General features: G+C 40.8%; 1 protein-coding gene across 1 annotated transcript in view; it reads left to right on the plus strand.

The window, feature by feature from the left end:
- Nucleotides 1–25,102, plus strand: part of KCND2 (potassium voltage-gated channel subfamily D member 2) — a 531,244-nt gene that overhangs the window by 405,492 nt on the left and 100,650 nt on the right. The gene's annotated exons all lie outside the window — the stretch shown is intronic.

Below are 25,102 nucleotides of genomic sequence, written 5' to 3' on the forward strand. Positions count from 1 at the left end.
TAATCCATACTCTTGGGTGCTGCTGGAAAACTTAATGAGGAACACTTCTAACATGTTGATATTGAAATGTTATAAAGGGAACTCTGTGAAGAAATGCCTTTTCGGGCATATGGAGGTCATTTGCAAATTACCCCAAAAGATGGAATGCATCACAGAAATAGAGGGCATAGGTATGCATAAAGTTTGCATTTGCTAATTTATATATGTTGATGCAAATTTAGAAATAATTACTATAATTTAAATAGAAATACAGTACATCTTACCATAGTGGGGAAGACTGTGACTGTGACCTGTATGCCTGCTCAGTCTGCTTCCTAGGTGCCATCTGTTGATGAACAACTTCAAGGCCCTTGCTCTCCCTTCTTATGTTTCTTTAAACTGCATTTGGACCAGACAGCCCTTCAAATAGAGTCCTTTGTAGGGTAAGTCACTATCCCCTGTGGCACATATTTATTTCTTCCACCTCGTAGCTGAGAACTCTGGCTGTTGTATCAGACTATTTACAACCTGCAAAAATTATATCGCTCAGAATTAGAGCAACAGCTGAATATTTTGTTTCTGTGTATCGATAATAGAGTCTACTTGTTTGCATTATTTAGGCTACTGGCTCTGTTTCAGGTACTGCACGCTCTTTAAAATGTGTGGTTTATTTTGTGTATACTAATCTGGTGGATTGGGCAATTCTGATTTTGGCTGGGAGGGCAGGACTAGATTGCTGAGAGCTCCTTGCCTTTGCAGAATGTGACAAGCCTTTTGAGCTTGTACACAGATCATTGGAACATCCAATGACTACCCAACTCCTACTTCCTCCATGGCTGCCAAGCAACATTGGAATCCTGTAGTGCATCAACGTACCATCCAAGACATTCTTGCAAATGCTGGCACATTCTGTTGTTTACTCCTTGGATTACCTACACAGTGTTATATTCACTTTAAGACACTGGCTATTTAGATTTAAGTGTATGATTTGCAGCCTGCTGCTTGCTTGCTTGTAATGATTCATTGATGCTTTTATTGGCTACAGTGTGATGTGATGTTCATTGTCCATGCTTCAGATTTACTTTTTAGTAAAAGTTGATTTAAATTCACATTGGTTTGTTATTAGCTGCATGGCAGAGTAGTTAACATTGTTTTTTAATCTCATTAATAAAATTCATGGTCGGCATTTTGAATAAAAGCTAATGATGTAGGTTTGTTATGTTACTTTGTTTTGTTTCATCTTGGCCCGTTTTCTTGAGCTACTGTTTCCTATCTATAAAATAGCATTCTTCAGTCTGAGAATTCAGTAAAAAAAATTGTGGCACTAATTAACTGTAACTGTTCCAAAGCATATGCAGCTAAAACTGTGTATTGGAGGGATGAGGAAGCAAATCCCCAATGTGAGAGGTGAAAAGGAAAACTGCAGGGCGGCATCAAAGAGCAGCATTTGGAGGGAGAAGTGGTTTCGACTAAATGGAAACTGCTTCCCCCTCTTTAAGCAAGGCACGCTCCTACTGCCCATCAGCTGATGGGGAGCTGGGAGCCTGCCTTGCTCCAGCAAAGAAACAATCAGGAGCCCACTGTAAGCTGCCAGTTGTTCCTTTGAAGCCCTGCCCTTACTCACCCCACATCCAACCTCCTGTTTGACATCAGATGTAGGACACATGGATGTGGCTTTTCTAAAACGGCCTAGCGGGTAACATGGGGGGGCCTGGCAAGCCAAGTCTGACCTGCGGGCCAGAGGTTTCACAACCCTGATGTATTACTTCCCTGTTTATCTGTGCCTCTACCATCCTTTCTCTTGTGTCAGACTTTAGACTGCAAGCTCCTTGCAGCTGGTCCTGTGTTCCTCAACTCTGTAAGGTGTGATGCACAGTGATGATGATGATAAATAAAGATGATGTTGTCTCTCTATCCATTTTCTCCACTTCACGTATGATTTTATAAAGCTATATCACCAGTCATCTCTTTTCCAAAAAATAAAGTTGCAAACCTTGGAGTCTTTCCTTACAAGCAGGTGCACCACTCCCTGCCCCAATCATCTTGGTGATCCTTTCACGCATCTTTTGAAGCTAAACCAAATCCTGTATGATGTGGAATAGTCTGCATGCTATTCCAAGTGTTCTTGCACCATAGATTTGTATAAAAGCATGAAAATGCAGGATTAGCGGAAGACAGCCTGATCAACACTCGTCGACTCTTTTTCGCAAGCCGATTTTGGACACATTTGACACATTCTAAGCTAAATCAAAACCAAAACTTCATATTTAAATGTGTGCATGACATTTGTTGTGATTAACAATGAGTTTGCTAAAGGTGGTCTGTTGTCAAACTGGTTGTTGTTCAGGCTACAGCCCTGTTCCAGGTAGCCAGAAGCCCCACAATTGCTGCTAGCAATTAAAATCTGTCAGCAGTACTCACTTGGCTCTACCCAACTGATTCCTGCTACTGTACCTGAGCAAACCTAATTGGCAGCAGGCACTGATGTCACTTGACAGTTTGGGGATATTCAAATAGATAGGGAAGTGATGAGCTATGGATAGCATCTTGGGAGGCTGAGGCTTCTAAATGACTATTTCAGATCTTGTTCTTGCATTTCATATTAAAGGCAGTAGGAAACATTATTATTATTGGATAATAAGAACCATATTATACATTTGTATTGGAGCAGAATGCTGCCTTAACTCTGTTCAGAGACTAGTTTATATAGTCCACACCAGCCTAGTTATACTGGCAACTGCTTTACTAATCCAGCTAGTAATTTAAGCACACCACTGCTTAAAGAAAACATATTTCTGTTCACATTTACAACACCTGAGAATGGCTCATCTCAAGGAATCTGCAGAACAAACATGCGTTTGTTTCATAGAGCTGAATAAATACATTTAGGTGACTTTTAATTTTTATTTGGAAGATGAATTGCTTGTCAGATAAAATTGTGTTTTGTGTTTACAGTTTACTGTGCTGTGTATAACATGGTTCGCATTTTGGATTTAGCAGGTTGGTCAGTTAACCACTGTACTTTAGAAGAGAGAAGGCGGGATGTCCAATCTTGACATTTGAATGGTGAATATAGTTTCACTTGTCAGAACAAGGTTTGATTACCATAAGTCAGTTTGTATGAACATTTGCATTCAATACTAACTTATATTTTCATATAGGAAATGCAACAGCAAGGTGAAAATATAATACAGTATTTGTTTTTTCCTGCTCTGTCAGTGTGATCCTATACATGTCTACTCAGAAGTAGTCAAGTGCTCATTTTTAAATGCGGTTCTCCACATATCTGCAGGGATTTGTGAATTTTTTTAAAAAGAAAAAATCCTTATGAAAATTCTTAAGCATTTTAGTGCAAATTTCTCCTAATAAACACATTTTGTATGCATTTTAACTGATGTACAGATTTTTGCAAACATTTTTCCTAATACAATGGTTTTTGTATATTTTCACTAATTATCCATTTTTATGCATACTTTCCCTTTATATATGCATTTTTGAAACACTGGCTGGAGAAATGCATCATAAAATTGGGATAAGTGAAAATTTTGAAGGATGGCTCTGGTTCAGTTCTAATATTGTTTTGGAATGTGAGAATTCAATAGATTCAACTTTAAATGTGAACTGAAACAAATTTCTCCCCCACTCCTACTCAGAAGCAAGTTTCACTGAGTTCAGCAGGACAGACTCCCAGCTCTGAATGTCCAAGAAACAATCAACCATTTTCATGGGGAAAGGGTTGTTGCTTTCAGAACTGATTATTAAACCCATTGGGGCTCATGTTGGGTCCATATCAGGTGTTTAGGAGTCTTAGTAAGGAGGGACATGGGTGATGCCACCCCAATTTCAGTGATCACGGGTAGAGGGAAGTATAGCCGTGGGGAGGTGGTGAATTACCATATAAGACGAGGGCAAGGCTATCTATGCCTTGTTCTTTGCTGCCACTCCTCTCATGGATGGGTTCCTCATAGCTCATCTACTGTGCCCACTGGTCTGAGTGTGTTGTTGTTTAACACCAGATCGGTACACAAGACCACTCTCATCCATGATTTGATCGTGGATGAAGGTGCCAATTTGGTGTGCATTACCGAGACCTGGGTGGGTGAGCTGGGAGGAGTTGATCTGACCCAGCTTTGCCCACCTGGATGCTCAGTGCAACATCAGCACAGACTGCAGGAAAGGGAGAGGGGGGAGGAGTTGGTGTGGTCTACAGAACTTCCATCTCTGTCACGAGGAAACCACTCTGTCTTGGAGCTGGCTGTGAGGGCCTGCACCTGGTGTTGGGCCAAGGAGACTATAAACTAGGGTTGCTACTGGTGTACCGTCCACCATGCTGCCCAGCAGCTTCTGTGACTGAGCTGGTGTAGGCCATCTTAGCTGTGGTATTGAAGGATCCAGAGCTTGGAAAAGTTACTTTTTTGAACTACAACTCCCATCAGCCCAATCCAGTGGCCATGCTGGCTGGGGTTGATGGGAGTTGTAGTTCAGAAAAGTAACTTTTCCAAGCTCTGGAAGGAGCCCAGAATAATAGTCCTGGGTGATTTCAATGTCCATACTGAGGCTGCTTCTAGTGTTCTGGTTTGGCACTTCATGGCCTCCATGACAGCCATGGGGCTGTCTCAAGTTGTCACTGGCTCGACACATAGGCCAGGGCACACCTTCAACTTGGTTTTTGCTCCAGATGGAGGAAGCGGTGGTCTGGAGATGGGGGGGTGGATGTCACCCCATTGTCATGGTCAGACCACTTCCTAGTGACATTTAGACTTATGGCTCTGATCCTTCCCTGCAGGGGTGGTGGACAGATTAAGATGGTCCACCCCATAGACTAATGAAATCCACTGGATTCCTGAATGCTCTGGGGGAGTTCCCAGTAGATAGAGTAGGTGACCCTATTGAAGCCCTTGTCACGCTGTGGAACAGCAAGGTGCATCTGGCTCTCAACACAGTTGCCCCTGAGCACCCTCTCTGTAGTTCTGTAGTCTGGGGGTGCTCCTGGATCCATCTTTGTTGCTAGAGGCCCAGGTGACTTCAGTGGTTAGGAGTGCCTTTACCAGCTTCAGCTGGTAAGACAGCTGTGGCCGTTTCTGGACTGGGATAGTCTGACCACTGTTGTTCACGCACTGGTAACCTCCAGGCTGGATTACTGTAATGTACTCTATGTGGGGCTGCCATTGAGGTTGGTTCAGAAGCTGCAGCTGGTGCAAAATGGGGCAGCGAGACGGTTCACTGGGGCAGGGTATCACCAACATGTCACCCCGCTGCTGAAAGAATTCCACTGGCAGCCCATTTGCTACCAGGCCAAGTTCAAGGTTCTAGTCTTGGTGTACAAAGCCCTATACAGCTCGGGACCAGGATACCTGAAAGACCGTCTTATCCCATATATACCCAGTCTATCACTGCGCTGTGCAGATGAGGGCCTCCTGCAGATACCATCTTATCAGAAGGTCTGTTCCTCACAACATAGGAAACGGACCTTAAGTGTGGTGGCACCTACCCTGTGGAATTCCCTACCCTTAAATATTAGATAGGTGACATATCTTTTTGGTTCCTATTGAAAACTTTCCTCTTTCAACAAGCCTTTTAAGTTGAGACCTTATCCCAGTCTGCGTCTGTGTTGGAATTGCTTTTTAATATGTTTTTAAACGTTTTTAAAAAAACTTTTTTTTGTCTTGAATGCTTTTTAAAAAAATGTTTTTAAAGATGTTTTGTTTTAATGTATTTTAAAGCCTGTTTTTATGATGTTTTAAAATGTTTTTAGTGCTTTTGTTTGCCGCCCTGGGCTCCTGCTGGGAAAAAGGGCAGGATATAAATCAAATAATCAAATAATAAATAAATAAATAAATTACAAGTAGACGTTTGCAATAGTGTTCTAAAGTAGCTGATGCATTTAACCAAAATATGGATGTTAGGTTAAATACATAGCATATTAATTAAATTGAGAAATACGGTTGTTTAATTTAGAGCCATGACAACAAAAAAAATGTATTTTTGTAATAACTTTAACCTCATGATATTTTAATCCTTTTGTGCAGTACCACTTTCTATAATGTGTTGAAATCCCTGGCTGTTTTCAAACATTTTAAAAAAAACTAAATGAATGTGGAGGGTGTTGTAGAAGAAAACGAGGAGTCTGTTCACATTAATATAGAATGTCATGGCTTTATGTAAAACCCATTCACACACACACACACAAAATTGCTAGCAATGAGAGAGAGATCCTCCATCAATAAAACTGGAAAAAGCTCTCCATGAGCATGAGGCCTAGTATTTATTACAAAATTACAAGCTAAGATCATTAATTATGTAAAAGAGCAAATGAAGTGATGGGTGGTGTGTCATGAAGAAATGTTGCAAGGGACTTTCCAGAGTTCAACAGCCAAGTTATTTTGACTTATCAGGTCCAGGTGTGTTTCTCGGTTATCTCAGAATCTTCCTTAACTGGCCGATCACAAACAGTACGTATTCTATTCCTAGTGCTTAGCTACTTTCATAATCAGTCAGTGTCTTGCAGCTGACTTCTCAGAAATAACTTTTATGTCAGGCCAAGGCGATATGAGAGAGCAAAATGGATGCTAAGTGGATGCTAAGGACAAAATGAATTCCAATTGTTTCTTTTTCCTCCACAGGGGTAGAGCATTGTGGTGGCAGTCTCTGCCCTAACCTGTGCAAATTCAGAATGTCTGCATTCACATATAGTGGGAAACCATGGCTTTCCTCTACAAGAATGCACCATGTCAAGCCTTGGGCTCACACATTCCCTCTTCACCTCTCTTCCTCTTTCATGCCTGCAAGGGCATCAAAGCTTCAACTTCTATTTTAGACTAATCACAGTTTCCCATAACATCTAGAACCTAGAGTTTTTTTAAATTATGGTTTAAGAACAGTCCAGAATCTGAAACCATGGTTTGATTATGGCTCTTCTCACAAACCAGAATTTAAACAAATCAGCATTCCCTGAGATTGACCATCACAAGGAACTGTGGTTCATGTAAAATCTAGAGCTAACACTTTCATTCTCCTCCACATGACTGAAAAAGAAGGGGGGAGAGGAGCAGCAAAAGAGCATGTGAGCTGAGGCCCTTCTTAGAACCTGTTATTTATAGAGACAGGCAGTCTCAAGACAGGGAGGAGGGAAACTACAGGAGCCTCAGAGGCGGTGAAGGGAGATAACGAATGATGTTTTCTCATTGCTTTAACTTTCCATGAGAAACATGGTTTGCTTTCAAATGTGTATAAATATGCATGTTAACTTTTCCTCGGGGATTTCCTCAGTCCTATGATGGGCTGTTGGAATATCCCCAATACATTGGTTAATAAAGACTTATAACTGCTAAACTCAGAGTGGTTATTTTCCACAACAGAGCTCAAGATTGTCATGGCAGAAAATCATAGTATTCCCTTGCATCTGAACCCAAGCTGTTCCTCTCAAACAGAGAAATAAGTTAGTTCTGCATGAATGAATGTCTCAAGAGGTCTATGGATTAAAATATCTAATGGGTGTTATGCAACCTTAAAATAACAAACCCCATTATGCATCTGTGAACAAAACATGCATGCATGAAAACATATGAAGCCTTTATCTGAAGAAAATAATACATATTTTTACATGGATGGCTAATGAACCCCCCAACTTTCTAAAAGTAGAATTCATAATAAAATTTAGCCTATACCTTTCACACATCCCTAATGTTTTAATAGGATGTGTACAAATTTGCCTTATATTGTCAAGATCACTGATCTAGCTCAGTCTACACTGATTGGAAGTGGCTCTCCACGGATTCAGGTGGGAGTCTTTCCCTGCTCTACCTGGAGATTCCAGGGACTGATTATTTTGTACACAACACATGTGCTGTACCACTGAGCTATAGCCTTTATATTCCATTAACCTCTCTAACAAGTGCTAAATTTGACTTAAAATAAATATCTTTTTTCCACAACTACACCCATATCTTACATATCAAGCTGGATTATACTGCCCCTCAACATCTGTAGTCTTGCTAGGTAGAAGAGATTTTCCCTATTGGTACCAGACAGTAGAATTAGTTGTAAGATATTAAAAGGTGAGAGATCCTATGTCAGAAAGCATAGCTTACTGGCACAATCAAGCACTAATAAAACTTATTTTACACATTAAGCATTGCCTCTAACCTTGGCAGTTAATTAGTTACTTAGCTCATAGTCTCTCAGCCTTATTTTTTAAGGCATAAAGATTTCCATTTTTGATGACATAAATGAGGCATGCTAATCAAAGTGTAAACTTTTGCAAAGGAGGTATGTGTATGCTGCTGGATTCTTGAGATTGTAGTAATTTACACACCATTACTTTCTCGCAGTTACATTGCTAATTATGTCTTGGTAACGATAATTATTATACTATAGTGATTGCTCCTTTCATCACATGGTAAAAACAATGTTGATCTACAATTTTAACTTCTAAAGCTACACATAAGATTTAGTACATTATTTTCATTTTGCTGTACTTCAGTGGAAAAAAATGCAAATAACAGTCTGGGTTAGATGGAAACCCTGAGTGTACTGACATTTCCACACAGGTCCAACATGAACAGAGTATTTGAACAGAAAAAGCAAGAGTCAGTGTGGTGTGATGCTTAGAGTGTCAGAAGGGCAGAATAATTCTAAATATAGGAAGCCAGTGGAATTTACACTGGATTAAATTAAGCCAGTTTATGTTACCCCTATTCCAAACTCCATTCATGAGCGGGGTTTCTGCTGGCTGACTGATCCAAACCTGGTAGAAGGAAAACAAGTGAGTTTGACTTGCACCATGTGACATCCTCTCCTGGTTCTCCCTGTCAGGTTCCCACCTGCTTGTGGCTACTGCCTTTCACTAGGCACCACCAGGGATACCACCAGTCCGGACCGTCCTTTATATGGTTTCTCACTCCGCTCTAGCACAGATCTCACTAGATCCCCCTGCTCAGCAGCACCACCAGTCACGTCCTATAACCAATACTCCCAGAGACTTTGCCTGAGTCTCTCTCTAGCTGGTTACTTTTGTGACTGCGTGCTTATGCTGTTCCCAACCCCCTTGTATCTTTATAGATAACGCATACAACTCTGGGTTGCTCTGTATACGTGAATTGTTATTATTCCTCCCTTCACCGCTGCCACCATTAGATACTGTTTCTGTTCAGCCTTGGTAATTACCTTGCCCTCCCTTCTGGTATGTATATCCCCCAGCCAAGGATCAGGCCTTCGGTAAACCAAATAAGTATTTATTAAATATCAGAAATAACAAGATTAGTTTTAGAATGTTTCACAAGCGTATGGTTTCATCTATTCCTGTTTTGTACTTGACTTATTATTAATCAGAACTCCAACTCCCTCTTTCTCCACACTCCTGACCTCCACCCTCAAACACCTCTTTCTCCACACTCCCAACATCCACCCAGATTCAACTGTCATTCTTCCATTTATACTCCCAGCCATTCAAACGCTCAGCCAATCATCCAGCATTCTACTGCTCGTGTACTCCACTTACCATATGTCTTCTATATAAACAGCACTTACCATATTTACACTATAAGCCGGAACATCACACACCACCCTTTTTGCCAGGGTGCCAGTTCTGCCAGGCTGCCAGGTCATGTGACTAGGATGAAAGAGGGTTGGAATTAGGTGTAAATCTCTCCTTCCCCTGTCCTGCCTCCGCCACACACTCCAGAACAATCCTTTGGGGGAACTTATACTGGTTTAAATTCCACTGGCTTAAGTTTCATTTTTCTGAGCCAGCATAGGTCCAGCTCAGTCGGGCTGAAGAACTTACACCAGTGAGTCCCCAGCTGAGCTGGACTGAGGGAGTTATGCTGGCATAGCCCTGACTGAGCCCCAGCTCAGCTAGGACAGCCCAAGATCTGCCTATTCTAAACTCACTCGTCCCAGTGGATCTGGGTTTGGATTGCATGGTAAGTCCAGGGGTATAGCAATGGAGGAGGGGGGAATGAGGGCATTGCCACCCTACATGATAGTTCTGCCTCCCTAAATGAAATTTTCCATCAGTTCCCAAATTTGACCCTTCGCTGCAGAGAGGGGTTTGAGAAATGATTAAGAGTTAAAAAGATTCTCCACCCTTTTCTGCCTATCCTGTGGGCTGCTCTAAGCTTACTCTCACAGCCAACCCAATTCCAGTGAATAATAATGGACAGAGATAAAACATGGTTTGATCTACCTTCAAGGTCAGTAGCTTGGGAACAACAGCAATGAAGCCACACTTCTCAGCATGTGAATTCTCTTTTACCACTATTGGGCAAGAAACAAACTGCCATGCAAACAACAAGGTGCATCATCAGTGGGTTTAAGGTGGTTGAGCTGAGCGCATGGAGCCGCTGTTGTTGCTTCTATGGATATAAGGGAGTGAGGTAAATGAAATCCAAATAGAAAATGAAAAGCAAAAGCCAGAGATGATTTCCTAAATGCATTACCATGGAAATGAAAAGCAATACCAAGGAAATTCCTACAAGTAAGACAGAAAACTGAGCATCCCACAACTAGTCACTGTTCGTAAACAAAACTAATAAAATCCTGGCATCCAGTCAGCCAAGGTCACAAAAATCCCATGCAGCACAACTGACACGGGGGTTGCAATTAAAGTAGTATGCTGTGACATGATTGCAGACATGAGTGAGACCCTATCAGCACATAATACCTCTGCTCTGAAATCTGCACTGGTTGCTGATTTGCTACCAGGCCAAGTTCAAGGTGTACTTGCCATGTTAGGAGTGCCACATAGTACTTGCTCTGCTCTTGTAAGATATCAATCCTTTAGTGTGGCTGCACCTATGCTTTGAAACTCCCTGCCTATTGACATTAGGCAGGTGCTTTCATTGTGGCACCTGCTAAAGACATTTTTGTTCAGGCAAGCCTACCCAGGCATGTAGAAGCTATTACATTTTTAATCTGTTTTTAACTCATTGTTGCTTTTATCATTTTGACTATTTTTAAATACCTGTCTTTAACTGTTTTAGCCAATAATTATATTGTTTTAATTCCTTCTGTAAACTGCTTTTAGGTTTTTTACAATAAAGTGTTATATAAATGTTGTAAATAAAATACATAAATTAATTTCTGAGTCACTGTGGCCCTTGGGCCTCTTTCCTCTTTTAGGAACAAATAATAATAATAATAATAAAAAAAATTTATTTATGAGTCGCCTATCTGGCCGAACTAACGATCACTCTAGGTGACGTACACTGATACAATAAAATACAATATAAAACCAGAAAACCACATTCAATAATTAAACTAAACAGCATTAAAAACTAACCCATCCCAGAAATACCATAGGCCTACCTGAACAGCCAGGTCTTCAAGGCCCGGCGGAAACCTATCAGGGAGGGGGCATGACGAAGATCGAAAGGAAGGGAATTCCAGAGGGCGGGGGCCACAATCAAAAATGCCCTCTCTCTGGTCCGCACCAGCCTAGCTGGTTTAACTGGTGGGACCGAGAGAAGGTCTTGTGTGGCTGATCTTGTCGGGCGGCATAATTGGTGATGCTGGAGGCGCTCCTTTAGATAAACTGGGCCGAAACCGTATAGGGCTTTAAAGGTCAATACCAACACCTTGAATTGGGCCCCGTAGACAACTGGTAGCCAGTGTAGATTTACTAACACCGGAGTGATATGATCACGACGACGGCTGTTCTTAATCAAACGTGCTGCCGCATTCTGAGAAATCTGAGAAAGAAATCTGCCTTATACTGCCTCAGGCCGTTTGGCACCATCTAGCTCAGTACTGATGACATGGACTAGTATTAGCTCTCCAGAATTCGAGAGATTGGATTTTGGACCTTTGCATGCAAAGCATGTGCCCTACCACTGAGCTATAGCCCTTCCCCTGTTTAAAAAAAGTATATTTTAAAATTATTCTTTTCAGTTCACTAATGAATGCACAGCATACCTAGGGCACATCCACACCATTCATTTAAAGCACATTCAACACACATTTGAAGCAGATGACATTCAGCACACATATGAAGCACATGAATCCCACCACAGAATCAAGAAATCTGTAGTTTGTAAAGAGTGGTGAGAACTATAACTGTGAGGAGGAAACTGCACTTCCAAGGATTCTTTGGGGAAGTCATGCATTTTAAATGTGAGTTGGATGTGCTTTAAATAACCTACAAAGTTTCCTTGGTGACCATGGGCTACTGACGATCTCTCATCCAATCTGTCCCTCAGGGTGAAAACAAAAGAGGGGAATTATGACTACCCCAAGGAAAAAGAGCACACTTAAGATGTAGAGGAAATAATAATTTCCAACCATAGTGTGAAGTCAGATACATATCAAGACATAGTATGAAGAAATGTTTATATAAGCATGACTGTCAAAGATGTTTATTATTTACACAGTCCTATGCATGTTTACTCAGAAGCAAGTCCCAATGTATTCATGTATTCAGAAGCAAGTCCCAATGTATTCACTTACTCAAACAGGGAAGTTTACACAGGACTGCAACCTCAAGTAATAAGGAACTTCACTTACGCAATCCAAAATTCAGTATCATGTCACTTTAAGCTGCTTTGCAACTGTAGTATGCTTTTTTTTATGGTTATTGGATTTTGAAGGGATTTATTTCTTGTTGTGAGTTGTCTTGGTTTCCAGCCCTACCTCCCAGGGTTATTGGAAAGATTCCACATACACACACTGGAGATGTAAAAATACATACAGCCCATATAATAATTGGTCATTGCAGAACATTTTTAAACAAAATAAGTATCAGTTTCTTACAAAATAAAAGCAGTGACACCTAGTAAGCCCTCCCTAATTGCTTTTAAAAATAGGATTGGGGGGCGAGAGAAAGATTTACAACACAAACACAATCCTTGATATGTTTATTTATTTATTTATTTATTTAATTTCATTTATAAACCGCCCATAGCCAATGGCTCCCTGGGCGGTGTACAACATACAATAATACAATAAATGAACAAAATCACAGATAAAAATACAAATTCATAATAACACTAAATGATATTAGCATAGCTAAAACATTAAAACAGTAAAATACATAGAAATATATTAAAATGCCTGGGAGAATAGGAAGGTTTTAGCCTGGCGCCGAAAGGATAGCAGCGTAGGCGCCAGGCATACCTCCTCGGGGAGACTGTTCCACAATACGGGGGCCACCACCGAAAAGGCCCTAGATCTTGTCATTACCCTCCGAGCCTCTCGGTGAGACGGTACTCGGAGGAGGGCCTTAGATGTCGAACGAAGTGTACGGGTAGGTTCATAGCAGGAGAGGCGTTCCATCACTCAAAAGTCTCACCAATTTTCAGCACAATCCTAACCATGTCTACTCAAAAGTCCTATTGAATTTAGTGAGGTTTTGCAGCTTTAATCCCAGAAAAGTGAGCATAGGATTAAAGCTTCACATTGCAAAGGTTTTCAAAACAAGCTATGAATTAGACAAATAAACTGCCTTCTTCAACAGCCCAGGAAAATTTAAACAAATTGCATGTAAATTTCTTTTAAATTCCATTTCAAAAATTATTTGAAATATAACATGTATAATATGCTATTTTTGCAATTAATTTAAAAAACCCTGCATGTACTCTTTTATTATAATCCTAACAGAAATTGTTTATAGTAAAAATTGCCTACCAAGATCCTGCTGTGATTCTTTTTGTTCTACATCTCCTTACCTGCACACACAAAAAAGGGACTTCTGCTATTGCTGAAAGCTATAAACCAGGAAAAGACAACAATTTTCTGGCTTTGCAATGTTTTCTGGCTATTGTCCGGTAGTAAACAAATCCCTTGTCAATCACAATCCTGACTTCACTTGTTGGCTACAAACCTGAAAGGAAGGGGTTAGAGCAGCCAGCTATGAGCTAATTTAACAGACATTGCCGGGGGGAACTGACATTTTAGTGTATATCTCTTAGATCAGACCACCTAGAAACTTAATTTTAAAAAAAGAAAACAGAAAACTGATAGTCCGGAGATTGGAGTGACTCACCCAGAGTCCTGGAGAAGACTCCAAAAATCTGGAGTCTCTGGGCACAATCCGGAGACCTGGCAACCCTACTTATAACAGTGTTTCACAATAACACAAAACTGTTATCAAACATAATGTACTGGGTTAAGGTAATATTTTGGTCAATTTGGGGCGTAGGTCTGGTGGGAAAAATTCTTGTTGGCAACACTGATATGCCCCTTCCCTGTAGTGCGTAGGCAGCCTCTAGAGGTGGTGGGTGCTATTAGTGCATCTGGTGGGTATGCCTAGGCTTTGGGGCCTAGACTGTGCAGCAGCCTAGCCAAGTCCAGGGCAGGACTTGAGAAGAAGCAGAGAGGCGAATGAGCTAGCTTTTCAAGAAGCCTAATGATCTTACTAACTTAGCATAAGCAATGGGGAGGTAGAATATTGCAGGTGTGTATGGGAGGCATTTCTTCTCTAGTTTGTTTTAAAAGTTTTAAAAGATATCCTTTCAATCCTTTCAAGCTGGTTCCATTTCAAAATGGTTTTGAAGAGTATAATGTGGCTAGAGCCTTAGTTGCAACAGTTTGGACCCCTCCACCCAACTATGCAAATCATTATAAATAATTCATCTTGTTTAACTTTTCTTATGCAAACTTATGTACTATCAAAATAGGGCGTGTGACATTTGTCGGTAGAGCCATCAGAAGCAGTGTTAGCTGGCTGGCCCAGGGCCTTTTTGTAGATCAGGGATTGTGTGCTTGTACAGTTAATTCTAGTACCTGTAGTTTGGAGAGGCGTATAGTTCCTATGTGTCCTGGCAGCAGAGCTCGGAAAAGTTACTTTTTTGAACTACAACTCCCATCAGCCCCAGCCAGCATGGCCACTGGATTAGGCTGATAGGACTTGTAGTTCAAAAAAGTAAGTTCTCCAAGCTTTGCCTGCCAGGCATTTCCTTATGAAAAATGGTGTTTATAGGTATTAATTTAATTTTTAAAGTGAAACTTCTCTTAATTGCTTTCTTGGCATGGCCATTGGGATCAGGGTAGTTAGTTCACTCTATATGCTGTACCTTTGGTGCATCTACAGCTGTGTGTGAAAATTCATTCTCAGCATTGATGCATGTGCCTGTACTGACACCATGTAGGTATTCAGTGCTTCATCACAGAAAAGCAAACTTAGTAATCTTGGCTTTTGAAAGTAACATATTTGAAGGAATTTCAAGTAAACATTCCTCTGCAAGTTTGCAGAGAAATCACGCCACATTATACTTTATTCACAGTTCAGATCATTATGGTAGGATGACTTGCATGATACACATTTACTTCCTAGTCACTGTTACTTAGTTTAGACAACTATTTTGCATATGGAAAATAGTGTATTTAAATTTATTTGCTTTTTTGTAAACTTCAGAAGTCATAGTCACTACTTAAAATGCACAAATTGGGGTTTATTTTTGTCATTACCTATGAACACTTCCCGCCCAGAAACCTTTTATAGTGACTAATGCCCCAACTCTTCTGACCTCCCAATGTTTGTCTCTGCCCCTCCATTGAAAATTGTCTTGCTACACTCCTGGGTAAGTCATGGGAAACCAGGATTCAAATCCCCACTCAGCCATGAAGTTCACTGGGTGACATTGGGCCAGTCATGAGCTTTCAACCTAACCTGCTTCACAGAACTGTTGTGAGGATAAAATGGGAAGGAAAAAAACTATATATGCCACCTTGACTTCCTTGGAGGAAAAGTGAGATATAAATGCAATAAATACAGAAATAAATAACATGGGAATTTAAAAAATAAAAAACTCAGTTCAGATTATTACAAATGTCAGAATTTATCAAGAGTTCAGTTCAAAATTAAATGTCAAATGACCTGTACAGGACCAGCTTTGAACATTTAATGAAAATATTACATTATTTATGTTACAGTTGTGTTTTACTGAAAGATTTACCCATCTCTCAAAATGTGTATGTTTTTCTTAATTGAAAACTAAATTCATTTTTTCAAAACATTAACTCAGCTATTAATATTGAATAATGTTTTACAAATTGTGGCTGTACCACAATTATAGACATCCTGGTATTTGTGTGTGTGTGTGTGTATACAAACACATACATACGTAAACACACACACACAGGATGTGACATAACTGTGATACATTCACAGTTTCTAAAAATTTATACAATATTATTGCTGAGTTAGATTAATGATTAGAGAAAATGAATGTATTTCTTAATTAAGATTTAATGACTTTATTTTCATTTCATTGTTGCTTTGGTATGCCACCAACTTCTCTGCATATTTATAATTTTATGATCTCATATTATTTGCATGAAGTATTTCATATTTGTTTCTACCGTAATTAATAAAAATGAAGTGTTTCGTCATTATGCAGCAAATAAACTATAAAAAACCAAGCTTAAACAATGATACTATAAAAAATATGGGCTGTGCATTCCAAATCTTACTCATAGGTAAGGATTGGTAAGTATACTATTACATAGCCAACAGATATTTCTATCAAACTTTAAAAATCAGGGAAATTGGGCAGCTATAGTAATGCACCAGGGGAGCAGGAGGCCTGACCTCCTCTCTGAGATATTGTATTGCCCTACAAATTTGTAATAATGCAAACACAATTTGGGTTGATCTTTCACAGTCCAATCCTCTTCCTGTGTAGCTTGGAAGAATTTGGTAACGTGCCTCTAGCATATGATATGATAAATAGTAGCAACACCGGTAATCAGGATTGTATCTCCCAAGATGGAGAACTACATTTTTGTATGTTTGACAGTGTTCTTGCTTTGCTTCTTTCCTGTGTTACTACTGTTTCTACAGAGAATCTAGCCTAGAAAATTATATTTCTCTCATTATTCATCCTAGAAATCTGTGTCAAATTTATTTTTATTAATTTCAGAGCCTTTTTATTGGTCAATGTCATGATGGTGAATACAGCCTTTTGTGTTTCAAACTGGAGGTTATGTTCTATTTCTATTTTGGGTGCATTAACAGTTGAATCTGAAACTGCAGTTTGATGTAAAATCAGACTGATTACACTATGTTGCTACTTAAGCAATGAATCTAGCTGTTGGGAAAAAACAAACTTCGCCTGCCCAAGATACATGTTTTCCCTGCTTTGTAAAGTTTCATAGAAATATCTGTTGGCTGTAGGTACATTCTTAAACCGCAAGGGTTTTTTTTACCTATTAGTGAATTTCTCTGCTTTTTAATCTGGGAGTTAAGAAATACAGCCTGTGCAAGTTTGCTGAGAATGGATTTATTATTTACATGCTTATTGAGTTCAATGGGATTTACTCTCCTGCAATCATGCTTAGGATAGGAGAAAGTGACCACCAGGACATGTGGATGGGAGGAGGAGGAACAGCAGAGGAAAAGAAAGGGAGGGGAGCAGTCAGGAGGGGGGCAGGTTCGATCATTTGCATGCTTATTGAGTTCAGTGGAATTTACTCTCCTGCAATCATGCTTAGGATAGGAGAAAGTGACCACCAGGACATGTGGATGGGAGGAGGAGGAACAGCAGAGGAAAAGAAAGGGAGGGGAGCAGTCAGGAGGGGGGCAGGTTCGATCATTTGCATGCTTATTGAGTTCAGTGGGATTTACTCCCATGCAGTCATGCTTAGGATAGGTGAAACTGACCATGGGGGAGGAGAAGAGGGAGAGAGGGAGGGCTGAAGTGGGCAGGGGAGGAGGAAGAAGAGAGAGGGAAGGGAAGGTAAAAGGGAGGAGGAAGGGAGAGGAGAGGGGAAGGAGGGGAGAGGAAGAGGGAGGGGAAAGGAAAGGGGAAGAGGAAGGAAAAAGGTAGGTCTGGTCATTTGCATGCTCATTGAGTTAAGTGGGATTTACTCTCATGCAACCATGCTTAGAATAGATAAGACTGACCATGGAGGAGAAGGAGGGTGAGGGGACAAGAGAGGGAAGGAGCGAGATGACAGAGGGAGAGGGGAAAGAAGGTTACTCCTGCACAATCATGCTTAGGATAGGTGAAACTGACCTGAGGAGGGACAGGGAGGTGGAGGAGGGGGAAGAGGAAAGACGGGGGAAGGATAGGGGTAGGGAGGAAGGTGGAGGGGAGAGTGAGAGGGAAGGGATGAGATTGGGTGGGCAGGAACTAGGCAGAGGGAAAGCCCCTTTCATTTCAAAAAGGAAAACATTGTGAATAGTATCATTGCTTTTCAGCTTTCCCCCCACCTTTTTATTCTACAGCAGGCACATGTACCCTCCCACACAAATGTAAACCAAAGCTGTCCCTGGCCACATCCAAACAAGACCTTTACTTTATTTTAAACAGCCATGGCTTCCCCCAATGAATCCTGGGAAGCATGGTTTGTGAAGGGTGCTGAGAGTTGCTAGGAGAGGCCCTGTTCCCCTCACAGAGCTATAATCCCTCAAACGGGTTGATTGTTAAACCACTCTGGCCACTGGAGCTCTTTCAGGGGAATAGGAGTCTCCTAACAATTCTCAACACCCTTCACAAACTACACTTCCCAGGATACTTTGGGGGAAGCCATGACTGTCTAAAGCAAAATAAATGCCTGGTGTTGGTGTGGCCCCCTGATTAGGCAAACCAAACAGCTGTGAGTCTGGCTTTTAGAACACTGACAGTTGGTTCTTAGTGAGTATGCCCGACATTATCATTGACTCCAATGCTAAATTTCTTAAATTAATTAAAAATCGGCCAAGTATTTTTTAAACTTTTAAACTGCAGAAGATGAAAGTCAGAGTAGGGACAAGGTCAGTAATAGGATTACAGGTACTCTGTGAACATAGCTGATTTTTAATTAATTTCAACAAATTATGAGAACTCCGACAGAAAAAAGTCCAACATGGGTTTAGTATTTTCCCCTCTCTTTTTGCACTTTGAACTCTCGATTCTCTCTGACTGTTTTGTGTATTGCCATGAAAACTTAGCGGGTTGTTAAACAAGCATTTCTGAGTGCAGGACTATAGGTTTTGTAAGGTTTTGTTTTGAAATGAGCTTATGGGAAGCATCAGAATGGCATGGCAGGTGTTTTCAATTTAACTTTGTATAATGCGAGAAATCCATGTGGGCTATAGTATACAGCTGCTCTTGTGGCTGTAAAATTCATTCTCAAACTGAGTTTTCCCCCTTAATGAGACACTCTAAATGCTATTCTACAGTAAAACATTATATGGTATATCATTTGTGAACTGTTGGAATATGTGGTTCAACTTCAATTTGTGGGTTGAGGCTGCATGGGATTAAAAAGGGTAGCTAGAGTGGAGACCTCCTGATTGCTAGGCTAATACCTATCTTTTGATCTCCTGCTATCTCTCCCTTCCTGCTAGACCAGCCTTTCCCAACTAGTCGGCCACCAGATGTTGTTGGACCACAACTCCCATCAGCCTCAGCCAGCATTGCCAATGGTCAGGAAAGATGGCAATTGTGGTCCAACAACATCTGGTGGCCCACTAGTTGGGAAAGGCTGTGCTAGACTGATATGCATAGGATGCTGACCACATCTCCTTCCTCCTTCCTCCTTCCTTCCTTCTTCTTTCTCTTGAGAGGGAGAGCAGACATCTTCTTTTTGTCTCTCCCTTTCCTCCAAGCATGAGGGCAAACATTAGGCTTAGTGTTTGCATCCCCAACTTAGCTAGTTAGCTAGATGTAGAACTCTTTCCTATCAAGTATGTACTTCCAGAATAAAGTAGTTATTTCTTATTTTAAAGCTTAAAGTCTCTGTCTGACTAATTTGCAGGGAAGGTGTAATCTTTAGCAAAGATTCAAACACACAAAGGGTCACTCAGACACTCCATTTCCAATTTTGCCACTCTACAACAGGTCACGGGCACCAGCCATGCAGGGGAGATCTGAGTAATTAAAGGAGCTTTTGTGTTGCAAATCAAGGAAGCTAGCAAAGACCTTCAGAGTTTAGTCTGTAAAGAGTTAAGCCTTGTTCTTAAGGATAGCTACCATGGAACAACAGCTGAGCCTCGACAAACTTTCACCTGGAAACTGGAAGCTGTGGTAATTTCGCATGGGATGTCACTTAAAGCAACAGAAGCTAATGGAAGTGATTAAAAATCCAGAACCGGAACAAGAAGCCTCAGAGGAAACAAATAAAGTTTGGATGGAGAAAGATGAAAGAGCTCAGGACCTCATAGTGAAGTGCGTAAGTAACTCACAAATCCCTTTGATCATTAACTGTAAAAATGCCAGAGAAATGTGGATTGCACTGGAGTCAAACCACAACCCAAAAAGTCAAGGCCTTTTAATTTTGATGTTACGAAATCTTATTAACTTGCAAATGAAGGAGAATGGCTTCTTTGAAGAGCACCTTGCTAAGTTTATAGAGTTAAAACAGGGAATAGCTGAATGCGGCACTAAACTGGATGAGCCAACCCAAATTGCTATGTTTCTAGATTCCCTCCCAAAATCAATGAGTACTTTCTGCCTAATACTACAACAACAGCAAAGGACTCTGAATGAAATTGTATCAGAAGTTTAGAACAATTCTTTCAGCAAAGCGAGAAAATTGCTACAGGGAAGGACAGTGTTTCCTCATTCCTTAGCAAACAGACTTCTGGCCGAATCCCAGTCCTATGCAGATTTGAAGAACAAAAGAAGCAGTCAAAAGGTGTTAAAGCCAAGGGCTATTTTCTATGTGGTTCACCGACTCATCGTAAAAATCAGTGTGACAAGAAAGGAAAGTCTGAAGGACAAAATAAAGAATTTAAAAAGACAGACAAGAAAGATTTCAACAGTTTACATGTTGAAAAATGTAATAATAATAAAGTCTATGTGGACAGTGGAGCAACTGCCCATATGTTAAATGCAAAAACCCTATTTGAAAGTCTAACCCCACATGGAGGCTCATTTAAAGTTGCTGACTCACGAAAAGTGCCGATGAAGGGGGAAGGGAATGCAATGCTGGTTTGCCAAACACCAAGTGGTGCCAAAGAGATTTACCTTAGAAATGTGCTCTGGACTCCAGGGATTTCTAATAATTTGATCTCTGTCAGTGAAGCAACCAGTAAAAGGTGTTCAGTGATATTTGAAGGAAATTTCTGCACAATTTCTCAAGATGGTGTAATTATATGCACAGGTACAAAGAGAAAGGGAATGTATGAAATTGATCAGCAAAGTCCAGAGGCTAATATTGTGAAGGACTGCTGTAACAAACCATGTTTGCATTTATGGCATAGAAGGCTTGCACACAGAGACATCGCTAAAATTAATACCCTTCAAAATAATAATTTAGTAAAAGGCATGAAAATTGAACCCTGCCAAGGAAAGGGAAGATGTACATGCTGTGTTAAGGCTAAAGGGACAAGACCAAGTTTTCCTAAGCAGAGTGAAAGAAAGACTAAGCGCCCCCTAGAGTTGATTCACAGCGACATTTGTGAAATGCCAATACTTTCAAATGGTGGAAATCGATATATTGTTAGTTTTATTGATGACTATTCGGTTCATGACAGATGCTCTTGGAGATCACTGATTCATAGGGTCGCCATAAGTCATAGTCGACTTGGAGGCACATAACAACAACAAATTCAAGATTCACTGTAATCTATATACTCAAAGAGAAGGAGCCGATGCTTCAGAAACTCAAAGAGTATATTGCAATGTAACCACTAAATTCCAGAGAAAGCCACAAATACTACGTTCTGACAATGGAGGAGAATACATGTCTCAAGCTACCCAGGAGTTTCTGAGTGATCATGGGATTGAGCATCAGACCACTGTACCTCACAACCCGGAACAAAATGGCATCTCGGAGATAAATTTTAGAACTCTTATTCAGATAGTGAGATCAATGCTAGAAGATGCCAATGTCCCACAGAAACATCGGGGAGAGGCAGTGTGTACTGCCACCTATCTACAGAATCATTTGCCAACAAAAGCGAATGGCAACAAGACTCCATTCGAATTATGGCATGGACTTGGCCCATCTAAAAGTGTTTGGATCAAAAGTGTACAGTCACATACCACACCAGAAGAGAACGAAATTGGACAACACTACAAAAGAAGGAATCTTTGTTGGATATTCTACAAAACAAAAAGGATACAGAATCCTAAATCCCAAAACAGAAGGTGCATTTCAACCAGAAGGGGCACCATCCCAAGACCACAACAGTGAAGAAGACAAAGTAGAAATACCATACAGTAGTGCAGATTACAGCAACATCCCAGCACTGGAGGATAGTGAGGAATCTGAGCAAGAAGGGGAGCCTGCACAGCCAGAAGGGGCAGCAGAGAATCCTGGACCAAGATGCTCTAACCACACCAACAGAGGTGTACCTCCACTGAGACTGTCCTACCTTGCAAGGGCTGATGAACTTCCAGAGCTAGAGACCTGGAAAGAGATTGAAACTGTAGTCAAGCATGCAACAATCAGGACATTCCTGAGTGTCAACAAGAAGATGCGAGTAGAGCATCTAGAAATAAAGGCTGCAAAAGCATGGAACAACAAACTGAACCAAATGCTCTTGAAAGAAGGCTTTAAAAGAGGCGAAGCAGACAAATGCCTGAACAGCAAATTCAAGAACAACAAATGGACATATTTTGATTTATGTAGATGATTTACTACTGGCTTATGAGAGTCCACAAGACAAGCATGAGTTAGTGAATAATCTACACAAGGAAGTTGAAGTGAAATGTCTAGGTGACCTCACATACTACCTTGGAATACAAATTGAAAGAAAGGAAGATGGATCCTTTCTACTGAACCAAAAACAAAAGATTCAAGGCCTACTTGAGAGTCTAGGACTGAAGGATGCACATCCAGTACCTACACCAATGAAAGTAAGATACTTGAAACCAGACCAGAACAATTAACCATGGGAAGACAACGAAAGCTACAGACAAGCTATAGGAAAACTCTTATACATCAGCACAATAACCAGAACAGACGTGGCGATAGCAGTGGGATACCTTTGCAGAAAAAACAGCTTGCCAACCAAGAAAGACTGGGAAGCAGTCAAGAGAGTGGCAAGATATCTGAAAGGCACTGCAATCCTAAAACTAAAGCTATCAGCTACACAAGATCCCAACCTTCTGGGATACGCTGATGCTGACTGGGCTGGAGACACCAAAGATCACAAGTCAACCAGTGGAAACCTGTTCTACTATGGGCAGTCACTTACCTGCTGGACAAGTCTAAAGCAAGAGACTGTAGCACACAGAGGCAGAGTATGTATCAGCTAATGAAGCATGCAAGGAAATGATATTGCTACGCAAGCTTCTACGAGACTTAGGCATATCTGAACTGGAGCCTATCAGAATACTTGAGGACAATCAAGCTTGCATAAGACTCGTGGAATCAGAAGGACAAAGTTCTTGCATGAAGTACATCGATGTGATGTTCCACTACCTGAAGGACATAAGGGAGAAAGGACTTCTAGAGATGACCTACTCTCCAACAGAAGAGATGACAGGTGATACATTGACCAAGACGTTGGACAAAGTCCAACACCAGAAGCTACGAGGCAAGATGAATCTTGTAGAATGAACCAAGTTCTAATTGAGAAGGGGTGTTGGAATATGTGGTTCAACTCCAACTTGTGGGTTGAGGCTGCATGGGGTTAAAAAGGGTAGCTAGAGAGGAGACATCCTGATTGCTAGGCTAATACAGTAGGGCCCCACTCATACAGCGGGTTACGTTCCGGACCCCCGCTGTAAAGCAAAAACCACTGTAAAGCGGAACCCATTGACTTACATTGACCAAAATGGTGCCCGGCGGCAAAAAAACGCTGTAAAAGCAGAATAAGCGCTGTAAAGCGGGGCCTTTCTGCAATTGACAACTGCTGTATTAGCGGAACGCTGTAAAGCGAAGCACTGTAAAGCCCTACTGTACCTATCCTTTGATCTCCTGCTGTCTCTGCCTTCCTGCTAGACTGATATGCATAGGATGCTGACCACATCTCCTTCCTCCTTCCTTCTTCCTTCCTTCTTCTTTCTCTTGAGAGGGAGAGCAGACATCTTCTCTTTGTCTCTCCCTCTCCTCCAAGCATGAGGGCAAACATTAGGCTTAGTGTTTGCATCTCCAACTTAGCTAATTAGCTAGATGTAGAACTCTTTCCTATCATATATGTACTTCCAGAATAAAGTAATTATTTCTTATTTTATAGCTTAAAGTCTCTGTCTGACTAATTTGCAGGGAAGGTGTAATCTTTAGCAAAGATTCAAACACACAAAGTCTCACTCAGATGCTCCATTCCCAATTTTGCCACTCTGCAAAAGGAACTATGCTTCCAAACTAACACAGCCATGGCATACAGGTGATTATCTTTCCCTCTATTTCCAATAGTCAACTTGTGAGTGGTATTGCTTATGTAACCTAAATGGCACCATCCAAGAGGGAGGTATCAGCAAGCTTGGCTGAACCTCAATATTTGCTGAAGTTCAAAAAATATTTTTGGCGAAAATCTTTAACGGGAAAGGCCTATGGCATGCTCAGTGGCCATGGAATGCTGGCTCACTGTTGGCAGGAGGACTGAAAATGAGGGTAGAATAGAGTGGCTCAATCCTGAATGGCAGCACTCTGTGCTGTCGCATTTTGTTGCAACAGGCTACACTTACATCTTAAGAACTGTCATTTAACTCACATTCTACAACCACAGACTCCTTAAGCTATGCTAACATGAAATATTAAGGGTTCAATACAACAGGATAACTGCTGGGTTTCTTTGAACCAAAGGGCAGTCTCTGCCATCTCTCACCCAGATTACAACAATTGCAACCTGATCCTATCTACTGCTTTCAAGTAATACAGCCACAAGGAAATGGAACTTTAGTGTGGAGGCACCTACCCTGTGGAATTCCCTCCCCTTAAATATTAGACAGGCGCCATCTCTGTTATCTTTTCGGCACCTATGAAGACCTTCCTCTTTCAACAAGCCTTTCAAGTTGAGACCTTATCCCAGTCTTCATCTGTGTTGGAATTGCTTTTTAATATGTTTTAAACCCTTTTTTAAAAAACAATGTTTTTAACCTTTTCGTTTTTCTTTTTTAAGATGTCTTCAGAGCTTTTAAAAATGTTTTTAAAGGTGTTTTATTTTAATGTATTTTAAAGTCTGTTTTTATGATGTTTTAAAGTGTTTTTAGTGCTTTTGTTTGCTGCCCTGGGCTCCTACTGGGAGGAAGGGCAGGATATAAATCAAATAATAAATTAATAAATCAATCAATAAATAAGTAGCCAAAGA

The sequence above is a fragment of the Rhineura floridana genome, chromosome 8 (assembly GCF_030035675.1).
Source record: "Rhineura floridana isolate rRhiFlo1 chromosome 8, rRhiFlo1.hap2, whole genome shotgun sequence".
Classification (NCBI taxonomy): Eukaryota; Metazoa; Chordata; class Lepidosauria; order Squamata; family Rhineuridae; genus Rhineura; species Rhineura floridana.